The 13,254-nt window shown below is 38.2% G+C and overlaps 1 protein-coding gene across 19 annotated transcripts in view; it reads right to left on the bottom strand.

Annotated features, from left to right (window-relative positions):
- The window catches only part of LOC118249967 (poly(rC)-binding protein 3-like), a 514,794-nt gene that overhangs the window by 415,602 nt on the left and 85,938 nt on the right, over window positions 1–13,254 (bottom strand). For 16 of the 19 annotated variants that reach the window (XM_050708844.1, XM_050708845.1, XM_050708836.1 and 13 more), the window contains exon 2: window positions 5,255–5,322. The exons of the other annotated variants lie outside the window; for them this stretch is intronic. The gene's annotated coding sequence lies outside the window, so the exon portion shown is untranslated. The remainder of the gene's footprint in view (window positions 1–5,254; window positions 5,323–13,254) is intronic. 19 annotated transcript variants of the gene reach the window in all.

Raw genomic sequence — 13,254 nt, 5'->3', positions numbered from 1 at the left:
GATAAAGTTTTGATGTTGCCTCTTACTGATCTTTTGCACAGGGGTGAGTACAGGCCTTCTCAAGCCTCAAATTTAACCCCTAAGAGTGCACCCCTAAATCTGGACGTAATTTTTTGAGGGGCTTCACACCAGGCGTTCCACCATCTGCAAGTAATAACATTCCTGCTGGGTTTTAACCCTATTTGTCATTATCTTGTCTTGTTTGATTACTGTCACTTCACCTGACTGGCCTGGACTTACCCCAGCTATATGAAGCAAGGGCACAATCCTATTAAATGCCTGCTGGGAATACCTTAAGCTGCTACTCTTGTCGGTGGGAATTAAGAGTTCTCAGCACATTGTAACAGGTACTCAGACCCTTGAGAAATTGGACTCTTAATTAGATATTCCCTCATGACATTGTGTGATTATTTAATGTTCTGACAAGACACCTCAGCAATCTCACTGGCCCTGAATTAACTGTCCAAGAAGAGCTCTTTGCCAACTGCAATTCTGTAAAACCTTTGTCATGCTTGGCCATGGAAGCAAATTGCATTTCATGGAGCATATGAAATGATTTATCCAGTGAATTGGCTGAATTATATATAGCATGAACTACTGGCCAGGCTTGAGATGTCCAGTTTTAAATAGCTGTTCTTTCTTTGTCCCTTGCCTAATCCCTTGTGTGTGCTGTCCCCACAGCTCTACCATGCACACTTCTGATTGTCCCACTTGCTGAAAGGGCTCAGCAGTAGCAGCAGTCCTTGTGGCAACGTGGGATGATTCATCCCACAGCCCACATGAGTCAGATTCATACTGCCAGAGCAGTCTTTTATTATAAATTTCCCTTTCTTCTGTCTGGCTCATCTGTTTTATAATATTTGTTACTTAAACATAAATTTCCAGTTCAAGCCTATCCATCCAGGGGCTGCTGATGTTTTTTTAATCTGTACTGAAAAGTTTAACAAAGCCCCAACAGAATAAAAAAAATCTTGCCTTGCAGCTGATGTCATGTTATCAAACACATTAATAAAAGCTACAATAAGCATGAAAAACAAAGTAAATATACAAAACAGTGCTGAACAAGATAGTATCACATAACAAATGCAAGTCTAGTCATTTTTTACCATTCCCTATGCATAACACATTTAGGCACAGTCACCTTAGGGGAAAGGGCATTATATCAAAGGTTTTCTATAGGATTTGAGCAACAATGCCATTCTGATTACTAACCCTGGCTCAAGTGTGCAAAATTGTGGTGTTTAGCAATCAGTATTCATTTCCCCTCCACTTGGTAAAAATGGAAGCCAGGGAAGGAGTATTTGGACCACCTACCCTAGCTCCTATGACACCCAAATACCTACCCAACACCCAGGACTGCAGTCAGTTTGAGTGTATCCAATTCACCGACATGGAGTCTCTCACAGCCACCTGCCTGCTCTTCCACCCAGCCAAGATTTTAGACTTCCACCCAGCAGCTTTACCTGCTTACCTCTTCAGATGGCTTTTTTCATTCTTTTGTTAACAACATTTCCATCGACTACCTTTTTTTTTTTTTTCCATGAGTTTTCAATACAACCCTAAATTGTGTCTCACGAGCATCATCAAATCCACTTCCACAACGAGGAATCTAACTTCAGATAAATAATTCTACCAACTCATTTCAACTACAACAAAAAGAGTTCCTTGAGTGCTTTATGCATTCTGGCAAGCATCTTCTTTGCCATGAGTGGATTAAATAACACTACCTCTATTATTCTAATAGTGTGGGAGATCATATAAAATATTTATATCGTGAACTGCAGGCAAAATGCCTATTCTGAATTATGCTTCTGAAGCTCAGCAAGATCTTATATTGATAGAAAAATACTTCAGTTTAAATAATTGGGCAATTTTAGTTATTCCTTATTCTATGAATCTCATGTCATTTTGCTGTTTCCCTCTGAGGAACGTGATCTGTTTCAGTAAGTACCATTTTCCATGTTCAAGGGTTTCCTGTGTACTAGTACAAACATCTCACCCTCTTCACTGAATCACAGGGCCAGCATAAAAATAACTATAAAAAAAAAGCAAAACAAAAAACCAAATGCTGTCAGTGCAGATCAATGTTCTGTCTGAGCTTCTCCACTGCATTATACAGGGCATTAGAGATTTTTAAGTACATAACTACAAAGAAATTTGCTTAAGGCTCAATTTTCAGCTGACTTCCAAATTTGCAAACAAAGAATTTGCATGTGCCATTATACGCAGAGACTGTATGCACAAAATCCCATCAATGTGGTACCAAATTGCTTGTGCAAGAATAACATTTATACAAACTGAATATCCTTTCTCCAAAGTCATATTCTTGATTTTATTCAGGTTGCTCCAACTCACGATGTGGCATGAGTGCTTCAAGATCACAAACCCATTCTCACAGAAGTCACTTGTTTCAGCAAGCTCAAGTTCTAACTTAAAGGATATTTTTCTTAAAATGTGGCAAACACTGTGCTTTCCCTGCACTGCACAATTTCACAGTGCAAGATGCTTGGCAGTAGGTTTAGCAACCAGCTAAGTGCACTGTGTGCTTACTTATATATAATCTTTTGTGCAGCCCCAGGAGAACATGGCATGAGGAAGAAGGCCATGAGCCTGTGCAGAATTTCCCCTGGGTAGCACATTTTCAGCCAGTCTGAAGCCAGTAAGGACAGCTCACTGAATCCACACCAACTCTGACATTCATTTTGCCTAACCCTTTCCTCAGCTGAGGAATGGGAGCATCACCAGCAAAGAGAGGAATGAAGAAATGGGAAGAGAGAAAGCAAAGTAGTACAAATCATAGAGTGCAACATGCCTGCCTCTCTACTGGCAGAAGGCATTAGAAGCAACTGCAGATCCCACACAGCCTTTCACACTATATGGGCAGGGAACCTCTGTAAAGGTGGATGCCTCAAATCAACAGCTGAAGTCAGCTGTCAGACAGATGTTCAAGTTAATTGCATTCCGGTGGCCATGACCAGCGTTCTCTACAGACTGTCCCACTTGGTTCTGTCTACACATAGATTCAAAGACTACTCTGGGACACCTTAGCTCAGCTCAGATCCCATTTCTCACAGTTTCCCTGAAAAAAACAGCCACACAGTTGCTATTGATATGTGAGGTTCACCTCCTCGATGGAATGGACATCCTTTGTCTTCCATCCATATTCCTACTAGTGACAGCAGGCATGGATAGGGGCAGCAGAAGGAAGGAAAGCAGGCAGGAGACAAGGAGCAGGATTTCCTTAACTTTTGCTCTTGTCATTTCCACTTGGCAAGGGCAGAGAAATGGGCATCAAGGCCCATCCTTTTCAATGAGAAACTGGGCTTTAAGCAGTTCCTGCTTTTTGCTGATCCCTTCACACTCCCCTGGGCACTCCCTATCCCCTTGCTGGTCAGGAGTGTCCCCAGAACAGCTCCCATCCCTCTGGTTGCCAATCTCATATGTCCAGGCTGCAGCTGGGTCTTGTCACCCACTGAGATCCAGTGCAGATGGGGAAATAACTGGCTTGTCTGTTCATCCTTTTTGGGCCAGGCAAATGATTTAGATATACACTACTCTCAAGCCCTCAATCTCTTTTTTGAAAAGTAAAATAAAATAATAAGAAACTGTTTTGTAGCCTGTCTTGTGACTTAATTGCCCTTCTTTCAGCCAATGCATGCCAAATTGTAATAATTTCAGTCTGAAAAGTCAGCCTTGAATGCAGGCAAAGTCCACATCTCTTCCTTGCTGGTTATGCAGAGACCATCCTAACTCTCTGCTTACATCTATAAGATCACCTATGTATTTCCCCTCAAGGGGGGAGGGTTTGATTTCCTCCCATTTTCTCAACCCGACCCTCATGTTGATCCTCAGGCTCCTGAACTTCCACCAGTCCTTTTCTCCTTTTACTATCCCCAATTGAGCAATAAAATACAGCTAGAAAAGTGAACAATGAACATTCATAACCCAGCAATCACTCATCCCATATATTAGGTTTTCAAATGATTTTTCAATAGAGATTTATCAGCTGCCTTCCTAGTGGATGGTAAAGCACTCAGCCAGATAACACCTTCCCTATTTTAGTACTTAATGATACTAAAAAGTCTTAAATAAAACAGAATCAATTCTCAATCTTTCAACGAATGTAAAACAGTTTTGTACTGCTTTCTTTTTTCTCTTTTGCAGTTACCATCAACTATAAATATACAGAAACTAACAAATTTTGTTTTTTGCTCAATAAATAGTCAATAATATACTGCTCAATAAATATGGTTTTCATTAAAGAAAATATCATGACACCAGAATTATCCTGGTACCTAAGAGAATTCATTTCAGGCCTGGCACTCTAAAAGCACTTCTACAGATCTGCTCCTTCACTATCTCCTTGGAGAAGACCCCAAGAACAACAGAAATCCCTCATTGCTGTCTAAGCAGTCAAATCTTGCCTTTCAGCAAAACAGAAGAGCATCTCCCATTCTTAGAATTCACCAGTCTGGTTGGAAGAGACCTACAAAGATAATCTAAATCCAACTGCCTGACCACTTCAGGGCTCACCAAAAGGTAAAGCACATCAATGAGGATATTGTCCAAATGTTTTTTGAACACTGACAGGCTTGGGGCATCAACCACCTCTCTAGGAAGCTTGTTACAGTTTACACTAACAGTATGGAGTTTTTTCTTGATGCCCAGTGAACCTCCCTTGGTGCAGCTTTTATGCCATTCACATGTGTCCTGTCACGGGTGACCAGGGAGCAGAGACCATCAGCTCCTCTCCCCTTCCCCTCCTCAGAAAGTTACAGAGAGCTGTGAGGTCACCTCTTGTCCTCATTTTCTCCTTACAAGACAAACCAAGTGTCGTCAGCCTCTCTACATAGAGAACCCTTTCCAATATTCCTGCAGATATATCAAGTTGTTTGATTTTCACTTCCATTTTAATCTGAGATATGACTTCTCTCACTGTGTGGACATAACCTTAGCATCAGACACAGTCTTGACTATGTCAAGGTGTCTACTCCCGACATTAAGCCACTAAGGCTGAAATGTCTACAAGGCTGCAGCCTATGTAAGAATGACACTAAAATTTAGACTCCTCATAACAAAATATGATACTGGGGAAGGAAAATATTTCAGGTAATCTAAGAGGGTCCATCCAGTTCCACTTCTCCCACAACAGGATTGCACTCAGGTGTGAAGCTGAGCTTTCTATTTGATACTTAGTTTCACAGATAAGGAGGCAGATAAGACTTCCAGTGGAAACGGGCATTCGGCTACTTACCAGTATGTCCTAAGGTGGCAAGGAGGGCTGAGTTTTTGTATCCTCTCTGCTGAAGACCTAGTCAACAACTACAAAGAAGCAAATACAGACCAACCATTTAAAGAAGAACTGCCATGTCAGACACAAATAGAAATCCTATTGTGCTTCGAATTTCTTTGCCCTAAGATCTGTGGTGGCAGTATGCTTATAGTGAATAGGATTCTATTGATACATTCCTCTTCCCTCCGCAAAATCAGAATCGGCTTCCCCAAAACTGATGTAAACATTGAAATGTATTCAGAGAGAGTATTTTTTGGGTTCTTACTAAAAGTCTTGCTCAGTTTTATGGCTTGTCATAGCTGACGTGATTCTTAATCAGAGCTCCTTTAAAAACTCAGTGAACAGATAATATCTAGAAAACTAGGACATTAAAACTTTGATTCACATAGCACATCTCTCTAGTCTTATCATGCATTATGCATAGCTGTACTACATTTTGAAGGGAACTGCTGTGACGTGTTTTCAGTAGATGTACACATGACTACAGTGTCTACAGCAGATCAGAAGACAGAATTCTGATCCGTGGAAGATGTTCAGATAATTAGGCAAAACTGCAAAAAGGAATATTTTGCCCCAAACCAGAACATTTTAGGTTGATAATGGAACACTTGGATTTTGTATTATCACAGAGGTATCTCATAGGATGTACAGTTCAGGTGCCTCAGCAGCCCAATGTCAAGGATATTTTGTTTGTCTAAATCTCCAGCTTGCCATCTTAAGACTACGTCATTGGAACTATTCAAATTCTAGTTGGTATACAATAAAGATTCATGTGCCTACTTTTATCATGTTAGTTTTCCTTTTAAAAGCAATAAGAACTATTGACAAATTGGTATTGTCTCTGATCTTTTTAACTGTTATGTAAATGTATTTTCATCCTTATCATTTACTTGACAGTGCTAACACTATCTCCACTTTAGTGATGTGACTGACTTTAAAGATTCATAAATTCATTACTATGGTACATAGCAAGGTTAAAAGAGGGAGAATTCCTTATCAGTATGAAGGACTCATACAGTTTGCAACAATCCTAGATCAAATTACCCTTTTGTCTTTCTATAAGCAGAAATCTCCTGCAGTGGCAAATGTTCATAATGGACTGTTTCATCTTGGCAATCATCTGAAAAGCATCTAATTTAATTAAAGCTTTAGGACAAAGTGATCTCTCCTTTAACAATTAAATATTTATGTCAACACACATATCACTTAATCGGCATAACATATCAAAAGGTATTAATTGATTGTACAGTGTGCAAGGACTGAAAAAAGCCTAGTGCAGGTTTAAAAGTATTTTCTGTGTTGAATTCTAAATAAAAAGGAAAAGGTAAAATAACGAGTAAGAAATAAGACAATTGATATTTTAATGATCATTAGCTCTGTGCTACCACTATGATAACTGCTGGCAGTACAAACTGTAGGACAAGTCCCAGAAAAGCTGTGTTCACAGAAGCCACATTTACAAATGCTGGAAATGAAAGAAAGAACAGGAGCAGAGATTAGAGAGATCCTAAGCTCAACAGTAGGTCTGTGTACTCTTGGTCATTAATCACTCCTGAACACTCGATTCCAGAGCCATGCCAAAGAAGCTATAAGTGGCATAATACTATCTATGTCAACATGAACTGTATAATGAAACGATATCTACAGCCTACATCATCTCTACAAAGATCAAAAGAATGTATCTCATTTTATTCAATTATCTGGCAGAGAGACACAGAATTTAAATATGTGAAAGCCACACTAATTGGAAACATCCTTTTCATTTTTTTTACAGCCTTTTTCCTAGGGAATTAGAAGATATTTGTGAAGGGGAGGAGGTGAGAACTTGTCTGAATAGTTGCTAAAATTAACTTAAATGTGCAGTTACAGGCCATCTCTTCAGCTAACAAGCACTTACCGATACCATTTTATTTAGTAAGAAGCTGACTTCTACACTAACAAGTAGCTCAATGGGGAACATTCAAGCAGTTTCATGGGGGAACGAATTACAAATTAACCTCTTATACACTGCTTTTTGAGGTCTTACATGCTTTACTGTTAAAGACCCCTTTTTTATTTCCTTATCAAAGGTCAGAAAAGAAAACCAAAAATTAACAGATGTAGATGTACAGTACCAATTCAAGGGACCAGTTTTGACATATATATATGTGAGTACCCTGTTATGTAGCCCTTTGGAAATGTAAAAGCTGTTCACTGGAGTTGCAAATATTAGCAAATAAAGCCTGTTTGAGCTATAGTTTTAACATTTTAAGATGGCACAGATGCTGCTACCAAAAGTAGTCTGGGACCTTCCTGTTCTGGCTGCCTTTGTGGTTTTAACCCAGGCCAGTTCCTCCCAGAAACACTTGTGGTAACATAGGGCTGAAGCAAGTCAATAAAGCAGGGGGGTGGAAAGAGGACGGAAGTGTTTTCTTCAGTGGCAGTACATGCTGAAAGTGTTTGATCTCATCTCCACCCTCTTTGCTAGCAAAGCAGATGAGGAAGCAGGTGAGAGAGAATATCTCAATCCCAAACCATAAGGACCCTTCAATCTGCATCCCAGAACTAGCTGCAACATATTCAGGCCAAGGTTGTACTTCCATGTTTTGCTAGTGAAACAAGAAAATATAACAATTTGCAAGAAATTCTAGCATCAAAATTTCTACAACTGAAACCCTCTTAATAGGAAAGCATGCCAAAGGATGAGAAACAAACATCTAGAAAACAAGAGAATGAACCTGGGAAAAGACAAGGCAGTTTAAAAAATGTAGTGGTGCTCTGTGTAAACAGAAAAGGAAGACACAGGATGTAAATTTGCTATAGAATCATAGAACCATTCAGGTTGGAAAAGACGTCTAAGATCATCTAGTCCAACCTTTAACCTAGTACTGAAGTCCACCACCAATAAAACATAAAGTCATGTAACCATCACTAGTTATTTCTGTTTTCAGCCACACACTGCTCAGAAATACAGCCTGTGGACTCTCCTCCAGCATTTATTAAATAATAATAATAATAATAGTACTACTACTACTAATAATTATTATTATATATTGATTCTTCATCTCAGACTTCAGGGAATTTGGAAAAGCTTGCTCCATATCCTGGTCACTGACTTGGTTTGTCCTGCTATGCCTACAGGTACTTGTTTAGGAGCTGTTGCTTACAAATCTTTCCAACAAAGTTCTGTGCACTTTCGTTTGGATATTTGCAATGGACTTTCTCACCATGATTTGCTTTAAAATAGATTAGATGTTGAAATACCAGAGCTATGTTTTAGAGGTAAGAACAACATCTGAATCTCTGAGAGCCTTAAAAAAAAAAAAAAAAAAAGGAGGTAGATGCTAAAGAATTATTCAGATCAACTGAGCACTTGATGAAGGATTTCTTCATAACTGTAACATAAGATCCTTACAAATGATTGTACTGGGTCACAGCATATAGTCCAATACTCTATCTTTAACATCAGCTAATAACAGATATGGATGGGGGAAAAAAAAATCATTTAAGTAAAGAAATTTAAGAAATTTTAGTTCAATGGTTTGGGGACTTCCTAAGTCTGGACTGTTTTGGCCTTACTCAGTCTTGAGAGATCACTTCAAAATAAATTTTTCAAATATATATCCAAATCATGCATAGTTTTATCATCTAAAATATTTTAGAAAGTATTTCCTTATATTTTAAATTTCTGTAACTTCTTTTGACAACTCCTGCTTCTTGCATTGTGAGAAACACTGAATACTTGTTCTTGTTTAACATTACCTTTTTGTATTTAACTAATTTAAATACACCCCATCTCACTTGTCTCTTTTCCAAGTCGAAAAAATAGACAGTAAAACAATAGATGATATTGTTGATACAGTCAAGGGAATATATGGAAAGAAGAAAATATCCTCTAACTATTAAAACACACCTGTGTGTCTGACCTAGATATGTTGTTGAAGAAACAAACCTCAGAATCACCAGACAGTTCTGTGAAAAGATCCAGACGGATCTGCACAGGTGGTCAAAAAGACGTATATAACACTACTGACAGTCATCAAAGCAACAGAGAAATAATAATAACAACAACAATGCAACATATTAATATATCAATAGTATTATTGATATTATAATAACAATAATAATAATTATTATTATTATTATTAGTCTTCATTATGCTATTGTGCAGAACTAGCCTGGACCCATACTTTCACCGATGCACACAGTTCTGCTCCCCACTCTGTGAGAAAGAATGGAGCAAGACTTGACAACATATATATCATACACTACACCATAGAGACCTCAACAGGCTGGAAGACTGGGTGAACACAAACTGAATGAGTTTTAACAAAGACAATTGTAATGTCCTGCATCTGGGAGGGAATATTCCCAACAGCAGCACAGGGATTTACTGGCTTGGGTATATCTCACCTAGAAAGGACCTGGGAGTCCCAGTGGAGAATAAGTTACACATAAGCTGGAAGTGCATCCTTGTAGCAAAGAAAAAAAAAGAAAAAAAAAAATGGAGCCTGGACTGCATCAGCATGAGTAAAACCATCAGATAAAGATTGACACTGTTTCATTCTACTTGGCATTTGTTAGGTCACACCTAGAATAACATCCAGTTTTCAACCTCCAGTACAAAAGACACAGTGAAATGTTGGATATGATCCAGTGGAGGGCCCTCAAGATAATTAAAGAGTTGAAGACCTTGATGTGTGGTGAAAGGTTGAAGGAATTCAGCTTGCTCAAACTAAAGAAGAGAAGGGGCAAGACACAGGCTAATCACATTCTCCCAAAGTTATGGAGGAGATAGAGGTACTCTTTTCACAAGGACACAATGCAGGATAAGAATCAAAGGGCATAAGGAGCTTCAAAAAGAAATTGCATCTGCAAATACTAAAATGTTCTTCACTGTGAGAACAACAAAACTTTGGAGTAGCTTGTCCAGGGAAGTGGCAGTGTCTCCCTTGCTTGAAATATTCAGGACTTGTTTTCTAGGGAGGGGGGGCAATGGGTAACCTAGTTCAAAACCTGGCTCTCAACTGCTGGTGGGTTCAGGTGATCTCCAGAGGTTCCTTCCACTCTAGGTTTTTCCCTGCTTCTACACGGGAGGGCAGCAGGCACAATGAAATTTCTGAAACGGCTTCCGCAGAGGGCAAAAAGCAGCAGACTAGCACTCTTTTAACAATGAAAAATAAATGATAGAAGACAGAAAGGGAGAAGGCAGAGGTTTACTGCATCATGAAACACCTGAAGAAGGTAAGTATGGAACACATACTCAATCTTTTTCACAGTACAGGAAGGAGGGGATATCAAATCAAATTTTCAAAGGGATAGCTTGAAAGAAGCCAAACTATTTTTACCAACAAAACTTAACTGACCTGTGAAACTCACTGACATACATTTGCTGTGTATCAGAAGAATAAAAGGAATCAAAGGGACGTGTTGAAATGAGTCCATCAAGGTCTGTTAATAGAAGAGAAGCAGGCTCAAACTTTGGACAGGAAGTCACCAAGCTCCATACCACAGACCATGGAATGTAGTGAGACCTTTTTTAAAAGGATTTCCTGTATGTAGAAAACTAGAGTTCATGGGAGAATGGGAATACTTTACCTGAAAAATCTCACCAAAAATAAATTCTGATGTTTATACTGCCATGTCTGAATGATGATAACATTCACCAGCTTATTGCATCTCCTTCCTTCCTTCCTTCCTTTTTCTTTTTTTTTTTTTTCTTTCTTTCTTTCCTTCTTTCTTTCTTTCTTTTTCTTTCTTTCTTTCTCTTTCTTTCTTTCTTTTTCTTTCTTTCTCTCCCTCTCTCTCTCTCTCTCTCTCTCTCTTTCTAGATTTCTAGATTTCTAGATTTCTGACAAAAAGCTTAATTCTCTGTCTTAGGAAAAAAAAATAAATCCTGCAAAATATACCAAGTTCCTATATTTTTGAATAGCTGACTACATAACAACAACCAACATTTGGCCTATTTTTCTTTTTAACTGATGCTGGGAGCACTGAGATGGAAGAAGGATCATGCATATGATTACAGCAACAGTGGGAATTCTCCTGGCTTTATAAATGAGATCCATGGCTTACCACAGGGAAGCCACAGAATGCCTTAAGGCCCCAACTGTAGCTGCCTGTCTAAACCTGCTGTGCAGCAAGATTTTTTTTCTTAAAATTCACATTTTACATCTTTTTGGCAGAAGGGAACTTGTACCTTTTCCTATTTTAAAATAATAATAATAATTTAAAAAAAAGTGTAGATTTTATCAGTAGCCTTTGATAAATATTTCTTTCTATCTTTTAACTGAAAGGCTCTAAAGGGAAGTTGGCTCATGTAAAACTGAAAGATAAGCTCACATGCCTTTTCTTGGTAGGATTCTCGGAGCATGATGCTGTAATAGTGGTCCAGCACAGCGAAGATCTGGTTAGTTCATTTTCATTGTCACATGAGTTGCAGAGGAGCTAAGTTGTTCAGCCATGCCAAGATGGCTACAGTGTGAATAACCATAATATTCAGACCCAAACTCCATCTCCATTGGCATCGATATCAGAATGCCCACTGGTTTCATTTCAGCCATGGTTTCCTAAGTTCCAAATGCTCATTTGGGGTAGAAATACTGGTATCAAAATTTCTCTAGATTTGTACACAATGGTGATACATTACTAACATTAGAGGACTGAGCACTAAAATTATTATTTCATCAGGCAAAATATTTTTTCTGTTAGACCGAAATTTTACAGCGGCTTTTTGATGCACTCATGTACCATAACCAAGTGACAGTAGGATGAAACGCATCTTTGAGACACATTCACAGGTATCCTGGCCCAACACTTAAACTGATTTTAAGACTGTGTATTACATCCTTTCTGTCAAAATATTGATAAGAAATTCAAACATCCAGATCTGAGTCATTCACAGCACATGGCTCAAACACTTGCTTCCTAAAATAAATGGCAAAGCATTAAATTCCTTTCTCCTTTGCTTTTAGAAAGTCCTTCAAAAATCAGAGGTAACTCAGTGGGCCTGTTCAGATACAAATATCTTATTTGTCAGATCCATTTTGAAGTATCATTTCACTCTTTTGTGATCAAATGCAGACTCTTGAAAGGACTCAGTTCTTTCTACATAAAAATCTCAGTATATTCCATGACAAAGAAACAAATTTTATTCAATCAAACAATTCACTCTATCTAAAATCAGGATCCATTTAAGTAGAACACAAATTATTCTTTAAATACTTCTTCCTTTTTTTTTTTTCCTGATTAAATGAACCAGATTATAATTATTCTGATTAAATTTCAAATACCTTTGGCCCTATGTTGCTGCTATTTGGAATACATCCAATGAAGTGAAAAAGGCTTGTTGATCTGTTCCGTCAAGATGATGAGCTATTATAAGCAGATAATCAATGAGTTTCAGATATGGTTGTCAGCTTCTTAAACACAAATAGAAAATCAAACTTTGGAGAAGAACAGAACTGATGTTATTATCCTGCGACCCTAACTGAAGTTGATTTTTCATTCTCTATGAATATAAAATACACAAAATAAAAATACAGAATGCTCCACAGCTACTGTATTTAAAATACCCCAAGGAGCATCTTTTTGTCAAAAGGCTTTTAAAATCCATTTACATTGCAATAATGGAAGCATACAACAATTAAGCACAAGTTAATTTTTTAAGTGGAAGGCCTAGAGGATAAAATACTGACTCCTTCACTGACATAAACCCCACATAAGTATTAGCAAGTGACATCCACAAAATTCAAAAGCTACAGAATGTTACAGTCTCTCTCTTTTTCTCTCAGGCTGGCAATCTCTGCAAAACACAAGCACTTATGAGTCAGCAGTTCATTTGCATGTTACCCCAGAAGATAAGAGAATTGCTATTTTTGTTTGGGAATAGGGTTGTTTTTAAAGTGACAAAAAAGGCAAAATGATAACCAGGGATGATTACTTTAAAACAATGGGAGCACTCACATCATACACAAATCAGT

Source organism: Cygnus atratus, chromosome 2 (genome assembly GCF_013377495.2).
Source record: "Cygnus atratus isolate AKBS03 ecotype Queensland, Australia chromosome 2, CAtr_DNAZoo_HiC_assembly, whole genome shotgun sequence".
NCBI lineage: Eukaryota > Metazoa > Chordata > Aves > Anseriformes > Anatidae > Cygnus > Cygnus atratus.
Note: the sequence above shows the minus strand (reverse complement) of the source record. Positions and strands in the feature narration are given on the sequence as shown.